This window comes from Cherax quadricarinatus, chromosome 16, assembly GCF_038502225.1.
Source record: "Cherax quadricarinatus isolate ZL_2023a chromosome 16, ASM3850222v1, whole genome shotgun sequence".
In the NCBI taxonomy this organism is placed as follows: domain Eukaryota; kingdom Metazoa; phylum Arthropoda; class Malacostraca; order Decapoda; family Parastacidae; genus Cherax; species Cherax quadricarinatus.
This window is the reverse complement of record NC_091307.1, coordinates 14674278-14683076: the sequence shown is the minus strand read 5'-3', so window position 1 is coordinate 14683076 and position 8799 is coordinate 14674278. Positions and strand designations below refer to the sequence as shown.

Genomic DNA, 8799 nt, shown 5'->3' with positions numbered 1-8799 from the left:
ATGGAAGAGGGTAAGGTACCTTGGGATTGGCAGAGAGCATGCATAGTTTCTTTGTACTTTGTATAAAGGCAAAGGGGACAAAAGAGAGTGCAAAAATTATAGGGGGATAAGTCTGTTGAGTATACCTGGTAAAGTGTATGGTAGAGTTATTATTGAAAGAATTAAGAGTAAGACGGAGAATAGGATAGCAGATGAACAAGGAGGCTTTAGGAAAGGTAGGGGGTGTGTGGACCAGGTGTTTACAGTGAAACATATAAGTGAACATTATTTAGATAAGGCTAAAGAGGTTTTTGTGAAATTTATGGATTTGGGAAAGGCGTATGACAGGGTGGATAGGGCGGCAATGTGGCAGATGTTGCAGGTGTTTGGTGTAGGAGGTAGGTTACTGAAAGCAGTGAAGAGTTTTTACGAGGATAGTGAGGCTCAAGTTAGAGTATGTAGGAAAGAGGGAAATTATTTCCCAGTAAAAGTAGGCCTTAGACAAGGATGTGTGATGTCACCGTGGTTGTTTAATATATTTATAGATGGGGTTGTAAGAGAAGTAAATGCGAGGGTCTTGGCAAGAGGCGTGGAGTTAAAAGATAAAGAATCACACATAAAGTGGGAGTTGTCACAGATGCTCTTTGCTGATGACACTGTGCTCTTGGGAGATTCTGAAGAGAAGTTGCAGAGATTGGTGGATGAATTTGGTAGGGTATGCAAAAGAAGAAAATTAAAAGTGAATACAGGAAAGAGTAAGGTTATGAGGATAACAAAAAGATTAGGTGATGAAAGATTGGATATCAGATTGGAGGGAGAGAGTATGGAGGAGGTGAATGTATTCAGATATTTGGGAGTGGACGTGTCAGCGGATGGGTCTATGAAAGATGAGGTGAATCATAGAATTGATGAGGGGAAAAGGGGTGAGTGGTGCACTTAGGAGTCTGTGGAGACAAAGAACTTTGTCCTTGGAGGCAAAGAGGGGAATGTATGAGAGTATAGTTTTACCAACGCTCTTATATGGGTGTGAAGCATGGGTGATGAATGTTGCAGCGAGGAGAAGGCTGGAGGCAGTGGAGATGTCATGTCTGAGGGCAATGTGTGGTGTGAATATAATGCAGAGAATTCGTAGTTTGGAAGTTAGGAGGAGGTGCGGGATTACCAAAACTTTTGTCCAGAGGGCTGAGGAAGGGTTGTTGAGGTGGTTCGGACATGTAGAGAGAATGGAGCGAAACAGAATGACTTCAAGAGTGTATCAGTCTGTAGTGGAAGGAAGGCGGGGTAGGGGTCGGCCTAGGAAAGGTTGGAGGGAGGGGGTAAAGGAGGTTTTGTGTGCGAGGGGCTTGGACTTCCAGCAGGCATGCGTGAGCGTGTTTGATAGGAGTGAATGGAGACAAATGGTTTTTAATACTTGACGTGCTGTTGGAGTGTGAGCAAAGTAACATTTATGAAGGGATTCAGGGAAACCGGCAGGCCGGACTTGAGTCCTGGAGATGGGAAGTACAGTGCCTGCACTCTGAAGGAGGGGTGTTAATGTTGCAGTTTAAAAACTGTAGTGTAAAGCACCCTTCTGGCAAGACAGTGATGGAGTGAATGATGGTGAAAGTTTTTCTTTTTCGGGCCACCCTGCCTTGGTGGGAATCGGCCAGCGTGTTAATAAAAAAAAACACTAGAACTTTCGTGGGGACCCTCATCCTCAGAGAAAAGAATAAACTTGCTTCAGGGAAAACTCAAGGTTCTCCTTGAAGTTGTTTGAGAATTTTATCCTACCACCCCCTATAATGATATACATATTTTATTTAAAGACAAAATACATTGACAAAACATTCACAGAAATACAATAGAAAGTAAAACAACATAGATAACAACTCAGAGGTACATCTCGAATATATATATATATATATATATATGAATATATATGAATATATATATATAGGTGTATTTGTGGCAGTGAAGCAGCAGACCGATTCGGGTACCATGGTCTTGTGTGCCGTAAATCCGAGGGAAAGATTGCAAGACATGAGGAGGTTAATAACATTATCAAGAGGAGCCTCACAACAGCTGGATGCCCAGCAGTAAGGGAGCCACCGCAACTATGCAGATCTGATGGCAGCCAGAAGCGTCCAGATGGTATCACCCTTCAAGCCTGGACAGATGGGAAGCAGGTGGTGTGGGACTATACATATGCATCTACCTTGGCTGATACCTATCTCCAATACACCAGGGAGGAAGGAGGGGCAGCTGCCAGCTTCAGGGAGTCCCAAAAGTCTAAAAAATATGGAGAACTTGCCCATCATTATATGTTTGTTCCCATAGGCTCAGAGACCCTTGGCTCATGGGGAAAGAGTGCATCTAAATTCCTTAAGGAGCTGGGAAAAAGACTCATCAGGGTAACTAGGGATCCCAGGGCAGCTAGTTTTCTGTTCCAGCGGCTCAGTGCGGCTGTTCAAAGGGGTAATGCCTGCTGTATTTTGGGCACACGCCCCAGCTCTGAGGAGCTGGATGAGATTTTCACCTTATAATCGGTGATACACACGTAACAACATGTACCGTATATGCCACCTTTATATCAATAATGTATCTCTTAAATCTTCTGTACCATATTATGTAATAAAATATTCCTATTAGTAAAAAAAAATAAATATGAAAAGATGGGGTGGTAGGGGAAGTGGAATATTCAAACGGCTTCAGGAAGAAATCCAAATATTTTTCCTTGAAGCCTTTATATATATATATATATATATATATACATATATATATATATATATATATATATATATATATATATATATATATAATAATGTGTGTGTGTGTGTGTGTGTGTGTGAAGATAATACGCTCACAATCACATAGATTTCAGTGTATTAATACACTGACACAATTTGAAAACAAGCTTAATACTTTATTAGGTACACCCTTGTAGTATTAGGAAGGGTCCCTCTTTGTCCTTAGAAGAGCCTGAATTTTTACGTGACATGGATTCAACAGGGTGCTGGAAAAGTTATTTAGTCCATTCCTTTAGTACATGTTCGGATGATAGCACTACGCAGTTGCTGCACATTTGTCGGCTGTACATTCATGCAATGCATCTCCTGTTTCACCGTTTCCCGACGGTTTACGCCAAATTCTAACCCTGCCATTTCAGTGTCAACAGCAGAAATAGCGATTCGTTACGTTAGACAAAGCGACTATTTTCAAATCTTCATCCGTCAAGCTTTGGTGAGCCTGTACCCATTGTAGCCTCGGTTTCCTGTTTTTAGCTGGCAGGAATGGGATCCGGTGTGGTCTGCTCTTGTAGTTCAACCACTTCAAGGTTCAACATGTGCATTCAGAGATGATGTGCATGTCACTGGTGTAACGCTTGTTTGTTTGAATTACTGTCATCTTCCTGTCAGCTGGAATCAGTCTGGATGTTCTCCTCTGACCTCTTTCATTAACAAGGCGTTTTCGTCACTTTCGTGGTGTTCAGTACCAACGAAGTGTTGCATGTCCAGGAGGATGGGTTGGGCATTCATAGGTCAGACTCGTTTAAAATGTTGCGAAAAATTTACCGTAGGTCCTTGGGAGGTCAAGTATTCTATAGGTAATTGTGATATTTTTAAAATTTGGCAGCTATGCGTACTGCTGGTGTGCTGAGGACCAGGTGGATGAAAACCTAAGCTGTGAACAATAATAGTCTGGGAACCCTAGTGTACCGGGAGGTGTGTCTTGCAATGTTTGTTTCGTAGGCAGCCTCACTTATTCGTATTTTTTTTTAGTCTGTCTATGGCCGTTGTTTAGTATGTTGTATTTTAAACGTATGCCCTTCTTGCTTTGGAATCTAATTATCCCGACTTCTTCGACGCTTTTTGACCATAATATATATATATATATATATATATATATATATATATATATATATATATATATATATATATATATATATATATATATATATATATATATATTTAAACAACTCCGTAGGTCACCTAGAGGATGAACTACTTGATGATGGTCAATAAATTTGCCCCTTGTGGCAGTCTAAAATTATAATAGGTTAGGAAAAAAGGTGCCATTATGCGGTTCTTAGTTTTAGAATGACCTCTTTCACATGATTGACACTTCAGTCACCGTTCAAAAGATGTAAATGCAATGTTCTTAATGCGGTTAAAATCATCTTTATTATGAAGTTCTAGACAGGGAATTAAATAGTGGATAGGGACAACCTGATTAAAATACATAAGAACATAAGAACATAAGAAAGGAGGAACACTGCAGGAGGCCTGCTGGCCCATACTAGGCAGGTCCTTTACAATTCATCCCACTAACAAAACATTTGCCCAACCCAATTTTCAATGCCACCCAAGAAATAAGCTCTGATGTGAAAGTCCCACTTAAATCCAACCCCTCCCACTCATGTACTTATCCAACCTAGATTTGAAACTACCCAAAGTCCCAGCCTCAATAACCCAACTAGGTAGACTGTTCCACTCATCAACTACCCTATTTCCAAACCAATACTTTCCTATGTCCTTTCTAAATCTAAACTTATCTAATTTAAATCCATTACTGCGAGTTCTGGCCCCTCAAGGAAGGTTCCTTGATGTTGGTGAGGGGCTCTTGATTTAGGGAATTGGATCTGTGCTCCAGTTCCCCGAATTAAGCCTGAATGCCTTCCACATCCCCCCCCCCAGGCGCTGTATAATCCTCCGGGTTTAGCGCTTCCCCCTTGATTATAATAATAATAATAATACTGCGAGTTCTCTCTTGGAGAGACATCCTCAAGACCTTATTAATATCCCCTTTATTAATACCTATCTTTCACTTATACACTTCGATCAGGTCTCCCCTCATTCTTCGCCTAACAAGTGAATGTAACTTAAGAGTCTTCAATCTTTCTTCATAAGGAAGATTTCTAATGCTATGTATTAATTTAGTCATCCTACGCTGAATGTTTCCTAACGAATTTATGTCCATTTTGTAATACGGAGACCAGAACTGAGCTGCATAATCTAGGTGAGGCCTTACTAATGATGTATAAAGCTGCAGTATGACCTCTGGACTTCTGTTGCTTACACTTCTTGATATAAATCCCAGTAATCTATTTGCCTTATTACGTACGCTTAGGCATTGCTGTCTTGGTTTAAGGTTGCTGCTCACCATAACCCCCAAGTCCTTTTCGCAATCTGTATGGCTAAGTTCTACATCATTTAACTTATAAGTACTAGGGTTATGGGCACTCCCAAGCTTCAGAACCTTGCATTTATCTACATTGAACTGCATCTGCCACTTTTCTGACCAAGAATAGAGTTTGTTTAAATCCTCCTGAAGTTCCATAACATCTACGTTTGAATCAATTATCCTACCTATCTTTGTGTCATCGGCGAATTTGCTCATATCACTAGTAATTCCCTCATCAAGATCATTGATATATATTATAAACAACAACGGGCCCAAGACTGATCCCTGTGAAACGCCACTTGTTACAGATCCCCACTCGGATTTAACCCCATTTATGGACACTGCTTCCTGTCAGTGAGCCATGACTCGATCCACGAGAGCACTTTTCCCCCAATGCCATGAGCTTCCACTTTCTTTAACAGTCTATGGTGCGGAACTCTATCAAAAGCCTTACTAAAATCTAAGTAAATAATATCAAATTCTTTATTGTGGTCAACAGCCTCAAAAGCTTTACTGAAGAAAGTTAATAAATTAGTTAGACAAGACCGGCCTCTTGTGAATCCATGCTGAGTATCATTAATCAAGCTATGCTTATCGAGATGGCTTCTTATAATCTCAGCTATAATTGACTCTAGTAATTTGCCTACAATTGAGGTCAGGCTTATTGGGCGGTAATTTGACGGTAACGACTTGTCCCCTGTTTTAAAAATAGGAGTTACATTAGCCATCTTCCACATATCAGACACTACACCTGTTTGAAGAGATAAATTAAAAATATTAGTTAATGGTTCACAGAGTTCCATTTTGCATTCCTTAAAAACCCTTGAAAAAACCTCATCAGGACCCGGCGACTTATTTTGCTTCAGTCTGTCTATCTGCTTCACAACCATCTCACTAGTGACTGTGATGTTACATAATTTATCTTCTTCTAGCCCACTGTAAAAATTAATTACTGGAATATTGTTAGTGTCTTCCTGTGTAAAAACTGAGAGAAAATAATTATTTAAAATCAAGCACATTTCATTCTCTTTGTCAGTAAGGTGCCCATAGTTATTTTTAAGGGGACTTATCTTATCTCTAACTTTTGTTCTATAGACCTAGAAAAAACTTTTTGGGTTAGTTTTAGAATCCCTAGCAACTTTAATTTCATAGTCCCTTTTAGCTTTTCTTATCCCCTTTTTAATGTCCCTCTTAATGTCAATATACTGATTCATAAGATGACCCTCACCTCTTTTGATACGCCTATAAATTCCTTTCTTATGCCCTAGTAGATATTTGAGCCTATTATTCATCCATTTTGGGTCATTTCTATTTGATCTAATTTCTTTATATGGGATAAACGCTCTTTGAGCGTTGAGGGAACTTGTGGGTACAGATGCCAGTTAGTGTACATGAGCCATTGGGACTTGTAAGAAGTGCTTTTTTCAGACTCGGGTGGTAAATGGAACGTACTAGACGAAAAAGGCGAAGATAATCACTATGAAGTTTCGAGAGTAGGTATGCTCGGGTCCTGTAGTCCAGTTATTCGTCAAGTCAGTCGATAAAAGTTAAGAGGCGAGGCCAGTAGCTATGAATCTATCTACCTTGCAGATATTAGCTGATTATGGAAGGTGGTTGCCGTGTTTAAAATGATGTTTCAAGAAGGGATGTTGACGTGGCACTACGGCGCGCCACGGCATTCCCGGCTGTATTTACAAAAGCACTCTCTCTTCTATCCCCTCACCTGCTAAAATTCCGCGGCTAATGCGTTAGGCAGCTCGGCTGAAGTTATACCCAGTTATAAATATCTGCCTGATCATGGCTGGGAGGTGGAACGTGAGAGAGATGGCAAGAGCTAGGGCTCTGTAATACCTTCGTGTTCCTGGTCCATCATGGCATTATACTGTTGCTAGTTTTTTTCTGGTTTGGTTGTGATACTGAGGAGGCTGATTCATATTTGCGATACTGATGCTGGGTCATGCTTGTTCTGTTTAGGGTGCGATGCGGGTGTTTGGTTTACGTTAGGTGTAGTTATTCTTGTGTGTTACTGGCGCTAGTTCTTTTGTTACTGGTGCTAGTTCTTTTGTTACTGGTGCTAGTTCTTGTGTAACTGCTGGATCATGTGTTACTTATGGTGGTTCTTGTGTTACTGGTGCTGATTCTTTGTTTTACTGGTGCAGGTTCTTGTTACTAATGTTCACTTTTGTGTTATTGTTGCTGATTCATTTTACTAGTGGTTCATGTGTTACTTGTGCTGGTTCATGTGTTGCTAGTGCTGGTTCTTATTTTATTGGTACGGGTTCTTGTTGTTGCTGCTGGTTCATGTGTCACTAATGTTGGTTCTTGTGTTACTGGTGCTGATTCTTGTTAGCGGTGTTAGCTCTTGTGTTATTAATACTATGTCTTATGTTGCCAGTGCTGGTCCTTGTTTGATATTGACTATTGTGTTGTTTCTGGAGGAATCACGTAGGTTAGGCGTCAAGGCATAAAATTTGTCCACTGTCAGGATCGTTGGAGGCATCGATTTACTTTCTTCCTAGCCGTCAAGTATACGCATCTCGTCGTCTAATCTTATTATTATGGAAAGCGCTAAACCGGTATGGTCATAGAGCGCCTGGGCAAGGGTAATAATATTTGAAACAAGGAAAGGGAGGGAAGCTCCAATTACTTTGATTAAGAGCAGTTCAGCATTAAAGCACTCCACTTGAAGGTTGCTCCTATTGTTCTCTGCCGGTGTTGCAGCTAAAATGCTGATACCGCAACCTGTGTTAACACTGGTACCACATCCTGTGTAAATAATGATACCACAACCTGTGTTAACAATGATACCACATCCTGTATTAACAGATAGTACCACAACCTGTATTAATAGATGGTACCACAATGTGTTAACAATGGTACCACAACATGTGTTAACAGAGTTAACAAATGTATTACAAGGACGGCTAACAGAGGTGAAAGTGCTTTGAGGCGGCTGTAAAGCACTATGTCGACGTATGGAGGTCCGAGGTTTTTGTCTCTTAGTTTTGCCTTTTGAGAGATTAGAGGGAAGAATAAAATTACTTAATGAAACACAAGGCCAATTACTTCATTTTATCCCAGAATCCCACACCGGTCCTATTTTTCTCTTAATCAAAGTTGCACCATCCGCCTCTTTTTTTTTCCTCTCTCTCCTTCACCGCTGTCTCATCGTCCTCTTTCTCTTATAACAGTGTTATATGCTCAGGGATGTATTTGTCTCGCAGTGTATGTATGCTGAAGGTTTAGTCCCAGTTTTGGGGATTGAAGTATTCTTGACTGGTAATGTACCTGAAGGACCGTCGTATAGTCGACTGGCTTTAAACTCTTTCTCTTCTTCCTCGACCCCGCTGCTACAAGCTTCATGGACTAGTATTATAGTGTTTTAGTGAATCTCTTTCCAAGCGAAACTTTTACAGTAAATGCATACTTTTGTGTGCTTTTTCTCTTCACATCTTTGTTGCTTTTTTCTATTTGTAACCATTTCGTTATTTTTTTCGTGACTTCGATATAACACATTTCAGACGTGTGAACATGAAAGGTAATAAATAAGTTTACAGTGACAGAAATGCAATGAGAATACGTGTGACGCCTCATTGTTAATATTGCATTCATGGGGAAGCGCCAGACCTGTAGGGGTTATACTGCGCTGGGGGAGTTGGG

The 8799-nt window shown here is 40.4% G+C and overlaps 1 protein-coding gene across 13 annotated transcripts in view; it reads left to right on the top strand.

The window, feature by feature from the left end:
- LOC128688939 (titin homolog) overlaps window positions 1-8799 on the top strand; it is a 748574-nt gene that overhangs the window by 25289 nt on the left and 714486 nt on the right. The gene's annotated exons all lie outside the window — the stretch shown is intronic.